Source organism: Micrasema longulum, unplaced genomic scaffold (genome assembly GCF_059751315.1).
Source record: "Micrasema longulum isolate JH-2025_06_02 unplaced genomic scaffold, ASM5975131v1 h1tg000730l, whole genome shotgun sequence".
Classification (NCBI taxonomy): domain Eukaryota; kingdom Metazoa; phylum Arthropoda; class Insecta; order Trichoptera; family Brachycentridae; genus Micrasema; species Micrasema longulum.
The window spans coordinates 1,646,499-1,665,443 of NW_028277925.1; the positions used below are offsets into that span (position 1 = coordinate 1,646,499).

The window sequence follows — 18,945 nt, forward strand, 5'->3', positions numbered from 1 at the left end:
ACAGAGCCAGATGTGGCCAATGTAAATACAACGTTGACTGCATAGAAGGACATATCTGGCAACATAGATAAAACCCTAAACGCATACAAAGTCATATTTGGCCGTATGAATAAAACACATAATTGTGATGATAAATTATATAAAACTTACTAAATTATAATTAAATGTATTCACTTATATCCTATCTTAGTGTACAATTTTAATTTTACTTGAACCGTCAGTTTTTATTAAATTAAATAAGTTTAAACACTCGACAATTTGGAAGGCGCGACTGTCACCGTTGTAAATACACTCACCAAGTGGTTAGTTGAGATATTTGTCGTAAAATAGCACCAGTAGACGCATATAGTATTGCCGGATATGAGATTATATGAAGTTTGACCAAAAATATTTGGAAATAATTCATGAAATATTTTAAAGTTAGGGCCATATATGGGTCCATATGCGGTAAGGGGTTAACTCCTTTATGCAACTGCATTTATACTACTAGAAAAAAGCTTTAAGTCAATAGTATTTGCATTGATAATTTTTTTTTTAAAGTTTAAAACGATATTACTTATTATTTTTTGAAGTTTTAAATAAATTAATTAATGTATTGTATTTATTAGAGAGTTTTGAATAATATTGATTAGTTTGAAGCATAAGAAAATAGTTTATAGATGATCATTTTATAATTAATTAGATCATGTCAGAGTTCAAGGTTAGTGCGAGAACCGTTTTGGAATCTCGATTTTTTTTAAATAACTTGATGTTTTTTGCCGTATTATGAAGCGCCTTTATAAGAAATGCCATGGTGTGAATAAATCTACTTTCATTGTCTAATTTACAGATTATATCGAGCCACAATCGGCACAACAACGTAAGCGACATTTTCGGCGAATTGCTTTTTTTTTAAGGAAAAGTGTCCCTTATTGCCCCTTGCACAAGTGTTACAAACATCATAGATCTATAAAATTAACCTGCCGTATTTAAGGACATTTATTTTGATTTATTAAAAGAAAACAACAGCCATTATAACAAAAAAAAATACAATATTTTCTAATAAACTAAAATTATGGGCCAATTATAGTTTTCTATGTATTACTCGATCTGCATCATTCCACTCTTAAAAAAATAAAAAAATGTTGACATTTTATTTTTAAGCTAAGCAAAACAATGTAACAGACGACAATGTAGGCGGTTACGCTAGCTCGCACCACTGTCAGAGCTATGGGCAAAACAGCGTTACCGCCACTATCTTAAAAGCGGAAGGTATTTAAACAATTTCAATTCACAATCATCAACAGATGAAAGAATTTAAGAAATATAGGCAGAATGGTGAATGTTACACAGTGTGTAAAGTGGCCACTCAAACCAGCCAATGACAGGTCATAAACCCTGTATGTGCCTAGACTTCTATATTACCTACTCTAAAATGTTCTTAATCTCTGTTATAATATGTTAACCTTAAATATTTACAAAGTTATCAAACATTACACATCATGATATACTGAACAAAACATAAATCAACATACATTTACAGGATAGAGGTAATTTTTTTTTATTCACAACTTAGACACATGAAATTTTATTTTATTAGAAGATCGTAGAAAAATAAATGACCTTTTTTATTTTAAATTTTAAATTCGGAGCTCAATTATTGTGAACTCCTGAATCTTATTAAATTCAAAATACCGAATCGAGTCACTAGAAGTACGGAGTTGTTTGCAACTACGAGTACATACGTAGGTACTGACTATGCACGACACTCTTATTCCGCGTTTACATTCCTTAGCCAACAAATTTTCTTGTGGTATAGACATTTTTAATACTACAATTATCCATTTTAAAACGTTCTTAAATGCACCGTTTAAAACTAATTATTAATGTCATAGTGGAACTTTCTTTTTCATACATTTTTTTTCTCTGTTTTTGATGTCTTTCAGGCCTCAATACAACGGGATAATAATACTTTCCCATTTTGTTGCTCTCAATAAGTTAATGATCAATGCGTCGTCAATGCGTTAAAATGGGAGATGTCTTTTCAGATTGGATTGATCTTACCGCCGGTGCGCCACAAGGGGGGGTACTTTCTTCAGTTTTATTTTCCCTTTTTATCAATCCAATAACTAAAAACCTCCCCTGTTCGTATCATTTATATGCCGATGATTTCCAATTGTATATTCATTTCGAACCCGTCGACATTGTTGAAACACATAGAGTAATGTCACTTGCACTCGAGCATATCTCTTCATGGATAAAAAAACATAGACTTCTCATAAATCCAACAAAAACCCAAATTGTACTTGGTAGTAAACAAATGTATTCACAAGTGAATTTTTCCACACTTTCTCTTTTCAAAATAGATGTTACAGAAATTCCATTTATGACTTCAGTCAAAAACTTAGGTATTATCATTCATAAGCATTTAGGGTGGCACGATCGGGTTAACGAAGTTAGTCGTAAACTTTATAGGAATTAGCACTCACTTAACAGATTACAGAATTTCTTGCCAATTAATGTTAAGCAAACATTAGTCCAGAGCTTACTTCTTCCACTCCTTGTGTTGGATGCTCGATACCTTCGACCTCGGGACTGTAAACAAGGCCTGCCCTCTCGCGATACGCGTGTTCGAAGAAAACAGGGAACGTTTGATTTTAGGTAAACTAATTGACGTTATGGTTTTGAGTGTCAATCCTGGAATTAATGAAAGGAGTAAGGACTTACGGTTTCCTCCCTTTGGCACTGGTCCAGAAAGACACTGTTATCGTTTGCACTGGTCACTTTGCACATTTTCTTGTATGTGGGTGATTCGAAATCACTGTCACGCTCGCGGTACGGTTTTCGTTGTGTTGTGTTTTATTGTTGTGTTGTCACCCGTTGCTTTCTTGACTCGCCGTCAGGGAGGAGTAGGTACATTGGGATTCAAAACAAGGACCACCGGAATCAAAGGAAGGGCTTGACACTTGAATAAAAGAAAATGAATCCGAAACACCTTGACTATGCGGATGTATGTTATCCAGATGCTAACTCTAAATTACTTGATAAGTTAGAACGATTGTAGAATATTTGTATTTGTTACATCTTTGATCTTCGCAAATTTGACCACATAACCGAGTATCGCACGCAACTACACTGGCTCAGTATCAGGCATAGAAGAAACATTCACATTCTATCACTTCTTCACAATATTTTTAAAAATCCCACTTCGCCTGTTTATCTGAGAGAGCTCATCCAACCTCTTTCACAACACGGACTATCTCTTCGTTCTAGTAACGAGAGAACCCTTTTAATACTTTGTCATCGCTCTAATTTTCTTGCCTCCTCTTTCACAGTAGTAGCCGCTCGATTGTGGAATAATCTACCCTCTAATGTTAGAGACGCCTTCTTTATTTACATTTAAGTCAAGATCGAAATGTCACTATCTACATATTTAAATTGTTACTTTATCCTTCTTCTTTCCTTCCCATCCCCTCTCCTCTCTTCATAGTATAGTGTTAATTTTTTTCTTTATTATTTTTATTTTGTTAATCTTTGTTTTTAATTTATGTATAAAATTGTAAGATTCAATATGTCCATGTATTTATAATTTTCTCAAACTGAACGGTTTGGGTAGGTAAGAAGAAATTGCCCTAAGGCAATATACCCGCCCTATATGTGTATATATATATATTGTATATGTATATATATATTGTATGTGTATATATATATTGTATATAAAGTGTCAAATAAATCAATAAAGATGAGGAATGAAGAATAGACAAACATTTTGAAAGAGTTATTAATTAATTTTTGTTTTTTTAATTATTATGTTTTTTTTATTTATTATATTAAATTTTATTTATTAATCATACAATACAAATTATTCCCAGGAGTTAATAAAACTCAATTAGGTATAAAGTAAATACTAACATTCTTTTGAGCTTTATTTACCTTCATTATGAATTTACAATAAGTATCTAAAGAAGATTTTGCCCTTCGCTAGAATAGCGAATGTCGAATCAGAATTAACAATATTGGCACACATTGGTTTGAGACCCCTGGAGTTTGCCAAAATAGCGTCCTTACATCGTTACTTTTTTATATTTCTAAGGAAATCAATTCCACTAGATCGATGAATATCCATCTCATACTTCCAAAAACTCTGCGACCTAGAGTTTGCCGATGATGCAGTTGACAATTCAGTCAGTCGGGCGTCTTCTACCGCCATTGTTAATAGGCTATAGCTAGGTACTCCGCGTGGATGAGTTTAAAAAGCAGTATTGCATAAACTCATCTACTGTGTAACACTAGAAATTCCAAGCTGTCTGCAATTATCTCAAATGCATTAAAGCACCCTTTTAATACTTCGGTGCATTTTTCAGTGATAGTAATAATTTCTGAAAAAATAACAAATTATTAGAATTAGAATTACAAATCTTTTACATAGCTACCTTATTTTTTAAACTGTTTTGATGAGGTCAGTCTATAGCTTATTCAATGATCAAAGCCAGCAATGTTTTATTTTGAATCTTGAAGTAGTGCATAAATGTATTTTTATGTGTGCTCTAACAAGTAACATTGTAAATAAAATAAATTTATAAATTGTTTAATTGTTTTTTGTGAAATTCTATTTCAATTAATTTAATTTATTTGAAATAACATAAACGTTATAACATAAAATTCAACATGTACAAATTATAAAAAGAAAAAGATACATAAAGAGACTCTTGTCAAAATAGTAGGAGAATCCTGCTCCGAAAAACCCCTTCGGCTACATGGAATAGATAAATATCCAGAGCGATGTTGTTTAGCATAGTGGTAGCCCTTCCAATAGACATAACCATCAGCAGGTTGGTCCTGTAAATTGGAATATGAAATAATCTATGCTGACATTGTCTTGGGTAATTTTCAGGAACATACAAACCAATGCTCATCACAACCTCAGAAGTATGGACCATACTGCTCAACAGTCGATAATAATCTGTAGTCGGATACACATTCCTTCTAGTCTCTAAACTTTCGTAGCCAAGCATACCCTGGAGAAAATCGGTCAGGTAGAGCCAAGGATAAAACCTGCACTTTCTCACATAGAGATATCTTAGAAACTTCTTTTGCATTTTCTCTATCATAAGAAAGTACTTCAGTTCATTTGGCCCTCAAATCATCGAGCCACTCTCTCTACTTCACACCAAGGAGGTGTAAAGAGTTCTCAGTACGTGGATATTTTCGAAAACCCTGGCAGTACGCAGGACAAACCCTAACGTCTTCAATGATTTACCTCTGATTGCCTCTATGTGATCATAAAATGTCAGGGTGCTCACAAATCTAACACCCAGAACCTTAACATTCGATGTTCGTAGCAGATTCTGGTCATTCATTTTGTAGCAAAAAAAAAGAAGTTATTTGGACCCTAATGAAAGACGTGACCAAACATTTGGAAACGTTAAATCTAAGTTTGTTTCGCCTACCCAATTCACATATTTTATTTTATTTATTTTATTTATTGATTTACACGCCCAATGGGCTTTTACATATTTTAGAAATTACATTTAAGTGCAGCAGTGAAACATGAGTATGTAAATTTGGTTAAAATAAAAGATAACATAAGAAAAGCTAAAAGATACAATAATAAGTAAAAATCAGGAAATGTACCAACATAGGTATATGGTACATAGAAAAATATTTTAAAAATTTACATATGAAAACATACACGCATACATATACATACATATAAGTTTATACATTATAAAAGAGATACATGAGAAAAAGAAATAGTAAATAAAGAAAAATATTAAGAAATTTTACATAAATAAATTTATAACCTTTTGAATACTTAACCTATATTTATATAAAGACAGACAAAATATATCAACTTCACCATACTCGTTACCTAGCCGGTGTAGTCTAGGTATTGGTGAATTGTAATAATAATTGTGACTGCCAGGAGATTCAAAAAATAACGTTAGCTGCCGAGTATTTCGAAGAGGTACTTTCAAGCTGATAACACTTATTAGATATATCCACTTGGAGAATACAAAAATCATCCAACGTTGTCACCTTTAAGAAACGTTTTAAGTCATCCGCAAATAACAGAAAACACGAGTTCAAAATTTCATTTTTAATATTATTAATGATAATAGAGAACAACAATGGACCCAGGTAAGAGTCTTGCGGGACACCTGAGAAAGTATAGAAGCACTATAACGCAAATAGACCATTGGAAACATATTGGCTTCTATTTTAGAGGTAGCTTGCCATTAATTTTAATATACCATCTGAGAAACCGACCTCATACAGCTGTTTTAATAAGACATCATGGTCAACAGTATCAAAGGCCTTGGCGAAATCATTATATGAACAGTCTACCTGATGTCCTGCATTCAGAGCTCCCAGGACGTAGTTCGAGAAACCATTTGGTTTGTCTCAATCGAGCAGCCTTTCCTGAACCCATGTTGTTCATCAATATTATGATTTCAAATACCTTAGCTGGTGCAGAAAGAATAGCTCCAGGTCTGTAATTTTCTACGGGTGACTTAGATCCACTCTTATGTATGGGATTTACTTTTGACATCTTCTATGTGGTATTAATAGAAAGATTATACAAAAAATAAAGTGGTCTTTTTTATCAGTTTCACACAACTTTTAAGAAAAATGTCGGAATAAAATCTGGACCGAGAGAATTAGAATTACTTCATTTTTTAATGAAGTCGGCCACAACTTTCTCATTGATGTTTTGAACATCAGTAAACTGTGCACCGGTTTGTGAACATTGCTTAGCAATATTAACATCCAGAAGCGGAGGTTCATTGTTACAGACTATTTTAAAATGACCTACAAACGCCTTAGCTATGTTTGCACCCCGAACCATTTTTTCACCTAGTGTCATGGAGTCAACTTTCCCGCCATCCGCCTTTTGCGACCTTATTTATTTATTTAAACGCCTTTTAGGCTTTTACATGTTTTACATACATATATACAAATAAAGACATGTATTTTACAAAGAAGTAGCAAAAAATAAATAAATGATTTTTAGAAGAAAAAGAAAAATATCATCTTTACATATTAGTATAAAAGTGAAAAGGACAGAAGTGCATTTTTAAATATGAAGACAGAAATGCATTTTACACAAAGAAAGGAGCAAAAATAAAAATGAATTAAGAAGAGTAAGAAAAATTTAAATTAAAAAAAAAAAAAATTAAATTCATTACATATTAGTTGAAAATATATGAGGATACATAATATTACATACATGTATTGCAGTGGAGAACGGGAGTACATTTTTATAAGTATAAGTTGTATTAAAATAATCTTAAAATTAGAAGAAGTTAGAAAAATATTTATTTAGAATACATATATAAGTCAATAAACGGTAAACAATTGAAAACAACGCAGTATTATTTAGGTATTACAATATGAAGATAGTAAATTGATACACTGCCTTTTAAAATTCAAAAGTGTTATATTAAATATATCTACGTCATTTGCGTATTCATTTGCAAATGCATGAATTCTCCTTATTGGCGAGTGTGCACTGTAGTTTGTTGTGGATAGATTTACATAGAATAGTTTATTAAATCGGGTAACCCGGCCCGGAACTCGCAAGTTAATCAGTTGTAACAGTTGTAGTCCCAAAAGGTATTCTATAATTGAAGATATATTATAAGCATGTGAAATTGTATGGAATAATAATATCTACAAATTATATGTTTTCAAGAATGTATCTTTGTTGAATTACCTTATAAAATAAAATATGTCTTAACCTTGAGCTTGAATTTTGTCCTTTCTTCTAAGTGGGAGTCTGATTTAATGAAATTGTTTGACATTTTCTCTGGTATTATGACCGTAGTCGAGTAGACTTTTTGTTTTCAGTTATCTGGAAATAAATAAGATATTTGTAAATTCAACATTCAGACTGAAGATTAAAGTTTTGTGTTGCCTAGTAGTGCAAAACTGTTTTGACCAAAGAAAAGACATCTACGCTTGTTTTATTGATTACGAAAAAGCATTTGACAGAGTAAAACACTCAGATTTGATAAAAATGCTAAGCTGCGGTATAAACGAAAAGGATGTGAGAATAATAGAAACCTATATTGGGACCAGAGTGCTATTATTAAATTGGAAAATGGAAATACTTCACAAGGTATTCCCATTCAGCGAGGGGTCCGACAGGATTCTTCTCTTGCCTACTTTGTTTAACCTGTACTCTGACTTGGTCTTCAAAGAAGCTCTGATTGGTACAAATCTCGGTGTGAAGGTAAACGGTGTAGCTATCAATAATATTAGATATGCAGATGACACCGTTCTAATTGCAGACTTTCAAGAACTGCTTGATAAGATTAACTCCGTCGGTGAACGTTTTGGTTTAAATATTAATGGAAACAAAACTAAACTTATGGTTTTTAGCCGAGAGAGTCATTTAAATGTAAATCTCCAACTCAAAGGTATCAATATTGAGAGAGTGAAACAGTTTAGGTACTTAAGCAGTATTATCACAGAAAATCTAGACCCCGACATTGAGATAAAATGCAGAATAGAAGCAGCCCGAACAGGATTCAACAAAATGAAAAAAAAATTTTGTGACGATAATATAAACCTTAAGCTGAGACAACGAATTGTCAAATGTTATATATTGTCTGTCTTACTGTACGGTGTAGAGGCGTGGGCTCTAAAAGTTAATATTATAAACTGCCTTGAAGCATTTGAAATGTGGATCCACCGTAGAATATTAAGAATATCTTGGACCGATATGATAACCAACAATGAAGTATTACGTAGAGCCAATACTAATAGAGAACTATTCACCACTGTTAAGCTCCGTAAGATTTCATATTTTGGCTGCGTTGAGGTGATGAATATACTATGTCGGCACCTAGTTGGTGGCCTAATTTTGTGATGTACAAAGTTATGTGGGTGCACAGAATGAGAGCAAGTAAAACAGGGTACTTACGTTTTACACAAAGATTTATTCACGAAACTAAACTACTGAAGCTAACACATTGAAAGAAGGATTCTAATAACTATATTAGGCAAAATAAAATGAAGTTGGTAAATCTAAATTGGCGGTAATTTTGTGCCTCGAAGACGCGTGCGGTGAGGTCGGAATCCGGTAGTATTCTCTAAGCCGGTTTGGCCCGTTCGTACGCTCTACGTCGGCGTTCGGCAATGTTCGGCTCGTGCCGTCGTTGTCGACCCGCCACACAGCCCCCTTCCAAGTTTTGAAATCTGTTTTTCAAAACTGACGCTGTATCACCCTCCTGCCGCTACGCGTTGTGTATGCCGGTTGTTCTGTTGGTGTTTCCGTTTCTGCTGGACTGGCTCGTTCTTCCGCTGTCTGGAACGCCGGCTTGCACCTGTCCAGCGAAACCTTTTTATGTTCGCCATCCACGTCCAGTGTTACCGTCTTTTCCGCCCTGGTGATGACCTTGTAGGGCCCCTTGTAGTTCGGCATCAGGGGTTTGTACACTCTGTCGTCCCTCAGAAACAAGTGTGTGGCTCTCTTTAGTTCCGGGTGGATGAAAACGTTACCTTTATTGTGGTGCTCGACTGGCCTTGGTTTGACGTTTTGCATGAAATTTACCAGTTGCCTAGTGTAGGAGTCCGGGTCAATGTAGTCGTTCGTCTGCTCCAGGATGTCTGCTGGTAACTTTAGTTTGCACCCATACAGCATCTCTGCTACTGAGTGCTCTGCATTCGTGCGCAGTGTGGCCCTCAGTCCGAGTAGTATGGTGCTGATCGATTTTGTCCACGGAACAGGGTGGTGAGCTTTAATGGCCGTCTTCAGCGTTCTATGAAATCGCTCGATCATGCCATTACTTTGTGGATGGTAAGGCGTCGTGTTGGAGTGTGCTATGCCTGATCTGGAACAAAACAAGTTAAAGTCCGTAGACATGAATTGCCTACCCTGATCAGTTATAATTTTCTCCGGTACGCCGTATCTCGCAATCCAGTTGTCCCAGATGGCTCTGATGATTGTGTGGGTCTGGATATCTGCGATAGGGATTACTTCCGCCCATCGAGTGTATCGGTCGATACATGTGAGGCAGTACCTCAGTCCCTCTGATGGTGGAAAAGGTCCGATGAGGTCGACATGGACCACGCAGAATTTCTGTCTCGGCATGTCGATCTTGATGATCGGTGTCCTCGTGTGTTTGTTGACTTTGCTCTTCTGACAGGGTATGCAGGCCTTCGTCCAAGCTGCGCAGTCTGCTTTCATATTTTTCCAGACGCCTCTTTGACTGATGGTCTTGGTCGTGGCGTCGGCTCCTGCATGGTTGAGGTTATGCACTTGGTTGAAGAAAGATCTCTGTAGCGTTTTTGGGATGTACGGTCGCATGTTGCCTTTGTTGAGATCGAAGACGATTTCTTGTCCCTGCATGTTGGTTTTGATCAGGTTCAGAGCAGTGTTCTTGTCGTCCAAGAGTGCGAGTAGTTCGTTGTCCTGCCTTTGTTCTTTATGGATCTTTTCGAACGATATGTTTGCCTCTTGTTCGATCATGTCGATTCTTGATAAGGTATCGGCGACGACGTTGTCTTCTCCTTTTATGTATTTGATGTCCGTGCTGAACTGTGAGATGTAGTCTAGATATCTGAGTTGTCTGGGGCTTTCTTTGTCGTGACTTTTCCTTCTAAACACGAATTGTAGTGGTTTATGGTCCGTGTATATACAGAATTCTCTGCCCTCCAGATAATGTTGAAAGTACCTTACAGTCTCAAAAATGGCTAGTAGTTCCCTGTCGTACGTACTATATGAACACTGAGCCTTGTTCAACTTTTTTGAGAAGAAACTTATCGGTTTGTAGTTGATGCCGTCTGTGGTTTGTTGTAGCACGCCTCCGATTGCGTAATCTGAGGCGTCTGTCCACACTGACATCTTGCTGCTTTCCTCTGGGTAGCTAAGCTTAGTGGCGTTGATCAGCGAGTTCTTGACCTCTTCGAAATCGTGTGTAGTGACTTCGTTCCACTCTACTTTTCTGTTGTCATTCTTTTTGCTCCCTTGAGGTAATCGTGTAGTCGTATCAATTTGTGTGCTGCTCGTGGTATGAATCTTCGGTAGAAGTTTCCCATGGCCAAGAATCTTCTCAACTGCTTAATGGTTTCTGGCTTGTTGAGGTTCGTGATGGCTTCCACTTTTGTTGGCGAGGGTCCGATGCCTTCAGCCGAAATTTCATAACCAAGAAATAACAGTGTTTTCTTGGCAAACTCGCATTTAGATGGGTTTACCACCATTCCATGATCTTGAAGTCGCTGGAACAAAGCTTTTAAGTGTTCCACATGTGTTTCTTCGTCTGGTGAAGCGATCAATATATCGTCGATATATGCGTGTACTCCTTCTAGACCTCTTGTGACTTCGTTGATGTGCCGTTGGAATGTTTGTGCAGCGCATGATAGTCCGAATGGCATTCTTACAAATTCAAATAACCCGAATGGTGTGGTTATAGCTGTCTTTTTAATGTCAGTTTCATTAATTGGAATTTGGTGATATGCTCGTTGTAAGTCAATTTTGGAAAAAATTTTACAGTTAAATAAGTCATTGCATATATCGTGGATATGTGGCAAGGAATAACGATCAGGTACCGTCTGTGCGTTTAAGCTACGGTAATCGCCACAAGGGCGATAAGTACCATCGCTCTTCTTCACCATATGCAATGGAGAGGCCCACTCACTCTTGGAGGGTCTACAAATACCTTGAGCCACCATGTGATCGAACTCTTGCTTCGCCTGCCTCAGTAGTTCTGGGGACAGCCGACGAGTCTTACACATAACGGGTTTGCCACGGGTATCTATATGGTGGATTGTGTTGTGTTTATCCAGCCCTGCGTATGGTTTATTGATATCTACTAGTTGTGGATACTTCAATATGAGTGAGTGGTAAATGTTGGTTTTGTCTGTTAATGATATGGAACATGTTATGTTGTTGTTTGTGGAGATGTCAAATGCTCTGACTATCTTGCCGTTTGTATTGTCTACTAACCGTTTGTTCCTAACATCTACTAACAGGTGGAAGTTGTGGAGAAAATCTGCTCCTATAATAGGGCGTGTCGTATCCGCTATTATAAACTTCCATGTAAACATTTGTTTACATCCCAGATTCAGTGTTACCGTGGTAACTCCGAAATTCTGGATCGTAGTCCCGTTCGCTGCATAGAGAATTAGCTTAGACTTTTCTCCATGGCGTTTGTGTAAAGATCTAGGAATTAATGATATTTCCGATCCGGAGTCAACGAGGTATGACACACCGGTATCACGATCTTTAACAAAGAGACGTGTTGTGTTGGTTGAATCAGCCGCCTCCGCTATGATTCGACCATCTAGTTTTTTGAAGCTAGATGCGGTTTAAATTCACATGGTGTGACGCATTTCTTAGCTTGATCGCCAAATTTTGTGTGGAAGTAACAAAGAATAGTTTTCTTGTTATTTCCGTTGGCCCTATAGCTTGTTTTGTTGAAATTGTTGTTGTATTTGTTGTTATTGAAATTGTTACTGCTGTTACTTGTTGTGTGTTTGAATCTATTGTTATTGTTGTTGTGACTATGCTGTTTGTTGATTGTGTGAAATAAACTCTCTACCTTATGGGTTAGAGCTTGTACGGACTGTTCTAAACTACAAATGTTATTTTTATTGTTGGTACCTACTACCGCTACATTATCCTGTGTGTACACCTGTATTAGGCGATCTGCTATCGTCGCTTGCCTATCCCAGTCATCTTCGCTTATGGCTAAATGCGCTTGGATCGTCTTGGGCAGTTGTTGTATCCACAAGTATTGCAACGTCGTTTCGTCTATTTGTAAACCTATTGCTAGCGTCCGCATCTCTCTAAGTAGGCTGGATGGGTTTCGATCCCCAAGCTGTAAGGAAGAAAACAGTTTTTCTCTCCTTCTGTCCTGTGGACAGCCCATGCGTTGGATTATAGCTTCCTTCAGCCTCGTATATTTTGCTCGGTTCGGTTCCAAGAGTAAAATATCTGAAACTTGTTCTATGTGCGTTTGTTCAAGTTTTGACACTAAGTGACTATAACGTGCGTCTTCTGAAACTATGTTTGCCAACTCGAATTGTGCTTCTATCTGTTTAAACCAAAGTTCGATGTTGTTCACCCATAGCTGTGGTAGTTTAACGCTAATCCTATCCGTGTGGAACATGTTGTTTGCTGTGTTGATATTTGTCAAGTCAGTGTTGTCCTTGTTAGCCATTGTTTACAGTTTAAAAATATTCGTTTTTAAAAAAAAAATTCAGAAAAATGTATGTAATAATGATTACAGTATAAGTTAAAATATTGAAATAAAAGTATTCAATAATGAGTGTAGTTGTATTAAAAAGTTAAGTTTAAATTATTAGATTTAAATTTAAATTTAAATTTAAATTTCAAACAAAAATATTTATTTTTTAAATGTCAGAGTCACTATTTGTTATGTATGTACTGTGCAAGTTATAGAAAAGAAAATTAAAAACAGAAAATTTAAATAATTATTTTACCATACGGCGGAACACATTTTCCAACTATTAGGTATTTGTATTCTCCAAGCCTGAGTGGTCCCCTCAATATTAATATTCCTTTTGATTGTCCGTTGTACAATATATCAAGTTTAAAAATGTTTATGGTAAAACTTCAAATCTGTAACACATAATAACATGCATAGCCTAGGTTAAAAATATAAACATATATAGTACAGTCACACGATATAATGTATATAGAAAAAAAGTATGGATACTAATGTCCACGTACTAAGTTAAACATTCGTCGGCTTAGTCGCCCGAATATCTGTTTGTTTGATAGTTTCAAGTTGTTTACAAAAATAAAATTTTACAAATTGCAAGTATTGTGAACGACTGCGCCAGCTGAAAAATATTTCCGATAGATTTCGCTGGTAAAAAAAAAAAACTTACTCCCGCAGTGCGTTCACAAGGAGAAAACTTTCGGATGCCTCCGTCACGCTTGTCTCGCCATATAATATTTGTCAAAAATAATTATGTTCCGGTACCCTGTAAGTACCTCTACTCAATCTGGCACCCTATGTAAATGTTCGTGTGAATTGTTTGTGTGTTCGACTCAAGAAAAATAAAAAAAAATAAAATTTATATGTGTTGTAGGAATGTATTACTCGGCGTGCGATTTTTGGTGAGCGAGTCGCTCGAACGTATTATATTATGTTTGTTTATAATAATTTTAGTTAAATTATGAATCACCTGTTTGAATTAATCCCGGCCGAGTAATATTGTTAAGAAATTAATCACAGTTTAATCAATTCACTAGTTACATTAATTACATTTACATTAGTTACATTTACATTGAAGATTGTTACCGACAGAAAAATTCACTCGATTCGCTCGGTCTTTGAAAAATCTAATTCTATTATATATTATAATTATTATAATATAATTCTATTATACTAAATTAATTAACCTTACAATAAGTTAACCTTGAAATAGATTAACCTTGATTAATTACAAATAAATTAAAAGTGCAATCAAATTAAAAATGAAATTTTAAATTTTTCATGTACCGACCGAAAAAAAGTAATTGTTGTACAATTTTGTCAAGCGAAGATATTTCTGTCTGAAATTTTGCGCAATTTTTATGGAATTTGAATGGGGTCACCGTGATTGATTGTTTAATGTTGTGTTTTCGTGTTCAAACGTCGGGGTATACCACTTTTATGTCGGCACCTAGTTGGTGGCCTAATTTTGTGATGTACAAAGTTATGTGGGTGCACAGAATGAGAGCAAGTAAAACAGGGTACTTACGTTTTACACAAAGATTTATTCACGAAACTAAACTACTGAAGCTAACACATTGAAAGAAGGATTCTAATAACTATATTAGGCAAAATAAAATGAAGTTGGTAAATCTAAATTGGCGGTAATTTTGTGCCTCGAAGACGCGTGCGGTGAGGTCGGAATCCGGTAGTATTCTCTAAGCCGGTTTGGCCCGTTCGTACGCTCTACGTCGGCGTTCGGCAATGTTCGGCTCGTGCCGTCGTTGTCGACCCGCCACAATACCATACTTCAGCTTGTCATGAAGGGGAAGATCGAGGGACGTAGAGAGGCCGGAAGGAAACAGCTTTCCTGGCTTCGAAACATCCGAGCATGGACCAGGATTAGAACTGTGGAGAAGCTGTTTCGAACTGCTCAGGATAGGGAAGCTTTCTCCCAAGTGATCGTCAACGTCGGGGGGACCCAACATGACACGTGAAGAAGAAGAAGTTGACTAGTAGTCATTACCTACATAAGTGCTGGATAATGCTTGGAATAAGATTTTAGGTGCATAAAGAAAAATAACCTAAAATTATTTACGAGTTTAATATTAAAATCTATTATCTACTGTACAAATTCTGACATCATATAATATTAACGTTGATAACTTATGGAAAAATTAATATATCCGTTGAAAACAAGACATGTTTACATAAATCTCTACAAACGTCAAAAATATATCGAATTTGTTAAACATAAATTTTACAGTAAAACCATGCAATAAATATAACAATTTACAAACCTTAACGATCCCAGAGTAAGTTGATGTTATAAAAAAAATTCCACTTGGTTTCTTTATCTGTAAGAAGCAAAAATTGCAAACAAACGGATCGCACAATTTTTGAACAATACAAAATACTCAATGTTCGCAGTACGCCATCTTTAATATCAGTAACCATGGTAACTACCAGTCACAGACTAAAGTTTCAGTATTATATGTTTAGTCTGTGGTAACTACCTATACTATTATATTTATCATGATATTATATCTTTAGTCTATGGAAACTCCGAAACGCCTAGCCAATTTTTTTCAATCGTACAATAGTCGACCGTCCGTGTGCAAATAAACTAATATTAATAAACCAAAAACCTCAACACTCCAATATAGGCATGGGTAACTCCGGACACAACTATATACTATATCTTCGGATACATTATATCCTGAATCGGATATACAAGGGGGCGGAGAAGTGACCTCCAAAGGTTAAATGTAAGTGCCTCATATTGAGGGGTATCTGATTCACCACTATGTATATTCCGTGATTTCGCGTAGTTTTCGAGTTATGATTTTTAAATTGGTTTTTTAACATTTTCGACCGGATCGTTTATTTTTTAATTTCTGGAAGGTTTTTGGGTTTTTTTTGAAAATCATTATTTTTTTATTTTTCTTCACGCATTAAATAATCAGTTTCGTAACATTAATAAAACCTACAAAAATGTCGACCTAAAATGCAAAATTTAAGTTCGAGCGAGTCAGACTTGAACTTTCAACTTAAAATTAATAATCTAAAAAAGAAATTCTTTTGTTTCTAAGTTACTTTGAAAATGGCGCTAAACTCTAACTTTTTGTAATAATACAAAATGTATTATTTACTTAATTCGCTGAAATCAGCCTTTAAAAATACTGACGCGGAAAATTCCTCAATCATTCTCATCTTGTGTTCGCCATTTTATTTCAAACGGTTATTTTTTGTTAGTTTACACACTTTCTATCATTATTATCCTAAAGCTAGGGTTTCCTAGGACAGCGGCGCCCGTATCTTTACGGCCGTAGTGAACGGTGATGCGGTGGACAGCCGTCGTAGAGGTGGCTAGAGAGTGGTTTTATTTTTTAACGGTGTTATCAACACCGTTTTCCTAGGAAACAACTCTCTAATTACCGTTACGACGGCTGTCCACCGCATCACCGTTCACTACGGCCGTTAAGATACGGGCACCGCTGTCCTAGGAAACCCTAGCTTTAGTCATTTTCCAGCTCAGTATCTTCAAAGACTGATTTCAGCGAATTGAGTACTACATTTTGTATCATTACAAAAGCCCAAAAAGAGTTTAGCACAGTGTTCAAAGTTACTTAGAAACTAAAGAATAGCTTTTTAGATTTTCAATTTTCAGTTGAAAATTCAAGTCTGACTCACTCCAACTTAAATTTTGCATTTTTAGGTCAAAAATTTTGTTGCTTTTATTAATGTTAGGAAGGTAATTATTGAATGCGTGAAAGTATTATTTAAAAATATTAGTTTTAAAAAAATCCGAAAACAAAGTTTTTCAAATTAAAAACAAAAAAAACCGATCAGTTCAAAAATTTTCTAAAACCCGTTAAAAACCCATAACTCGAAAACTACAGAAAATCACGGAACATATATGGAGGTGATTTGAATACTCCTTAATATGAGGCACCTACATATTTTACCTTTGGACGTCAGTTTTTCGGCCACCCTGCATATCACTCCTTCCTTTTCCAGTAAGTAAACATGTCCAAACATCTCCCAACTCCGACGAGTGGAACTCCAATATTTACAAATCCACGCAATTTATGCGTGGTTCCATATTTCACCACTTTAGAATAATAATATTATCTTATCTATTATTTATCTTGCGAAAATTAGTAGCAACACGTACCGGTCAAATTTTTAAAAAATACTTGCGGTTATATTCCGTAATATTATACGTTTTTTTACTATCAGTAAGTTATAAAAAAATAATGTAAACAAAATGTTGCAGGCGTTTTTCATTTTTTTTTCTGTTTTGCTTAAAATGGTCATTAAATTATGTATTAAATAACTATCTGCAAAACGCAACGCATTTTTTTATTCTTTATTAACTAACATTCACATTTTTATTATTTTTTAAATTGATTTGAAATTTTCCACTTTCATTTTTTTTTCAGAAACCTGCTCCGCCTGAATTTTAAAATTATTTCTTTATATATTATTCCACCATCTACCAACATACATGACTTGTTGTCCGAAAATCTTTTATAAAATAAATCGATTCATAGTACTAACACATGACTGTAAATTCGATCTGATACTCGACATTGGCTAGAATACCCCAGTTTGGAGTTTATAAAGCCAAAAAAATAAAAGAAGGTGAAGAAATAACCAAATATTTTTAATCTATGGTGAAATTGAAATCACGAATCACGAATAATATAATGAAAAGCTGTCAAATCGCCGTCTTCTTCTTCTTAGTTTTTTTTTGGCATTTTCACGCCTAAATACGGTGTTTCAAGCAGTATCGAACAAGTGTTAGTACTATATATAAGTTAGTATTCAATATTACATACACTTTACAAAATATTTAACTTATTTACAACTTCATACTATTTATAACTACATATTTACAGAAAATTTTGAATATATGTTTATTGGGTGGGGACAAGGGAGTTAAAATATGAGTAGGGAATATCGGAGAACGTTGATATCGGAGAGGTCGGATAGGAACTCGGAATAACAATAATTTATAGGGCATAAAGAAAAACATGATTTAGATCTTCCTCCTCAATCTGACATTCACATATTTTATTTTATTTTATTTTATAAACATAAACGGCAAATCTGCCTTTAACAAACATTTATAATATTAACATATTTGGCTTAATTTATATTTTTTTTAAACATTAATCACCTTATACCCAAGATTTATATTTAAAAAAATTAAACCAAAAATTAAACGAAAAATCATACAAAGTTTATATTTAAAAAAATAACCTAAAAATTATACAGCATATTCAGTAGAAAGTTTAAAAAATAAAACATTCTACAGAAATATTAATTATCTTTGATCAGGAAGCGGGGCATCAGAACATTTTACATATTAATTATCCTCGATCTGGTGATGTTGATTTCCTTACGAAGAAGTGTGTTAAGACAACGTACAGGAACGATGCAAAGAGGCAAACCTGTTGAACTCCTGTAGTACCCCTAAACCTATCTAATTATAGTCAGGGTGTACGTTTAAGGTGCACGGAAGGAATGCGGTAATGTGTTTTTACGCTGCCCTGTTGAGTTTCAAAAGCACTGATTGTTAAACTTTTGGCAAAAAATAAACGTCTTATAGCCATTGCCGATGTATTTTACAATGCCTCATCAATGCCAAAGGAAGTGTCGCAAACCGGTGAAAAAATGTTTTTGGCACTTTATCAATCTCATAAAGATGATTTGAACAGCCATTGAGGTATACTTAAGTGTCTTTTTTATAGAAAATTTTAATTACTTGAATTTATTGACAGAATAT

At 34.9% G+C, this 18,945-nt stretch overlaps 1 long non-coding RNA gene across 3 annotated transcripts; it reads right to left on the minus strand.

Moving 5' to 3' along the window:
* Window positions 1-3,875: 3,875 nt before the first annotated feature.
* Window positions 3,876-15,602, minus strand: LOC148279353 (uncharacterized). 3 transcript variants are annotated; one of them, XR_015822908.1, is made up of 3 exons: window positions 15,452-15,602; window positions 7,722-7,834; window positions 3,876-4,358 (listed from the first exon to the last, which is right to left on the minus strand). It is a non-coding gene; the product is annotated as an uncharacterized LOC148279353 (long non-coding RNA). The 3 variants fall into 3 exon arrangements; XR_015822906.1 differs by having other exon boundaries at window positions 7,697-7,834; window positions 15,452-15,599; XR_015822907.1 differs by lacking the exon at window positions 3,876-4,358 and adding an exon at window positions 7,277-7,601 and having other exon boundaries at window positions 7,697-7,834.
* Window positions 15,603-18,945: the final 3,343 nt, after the last annotated feature.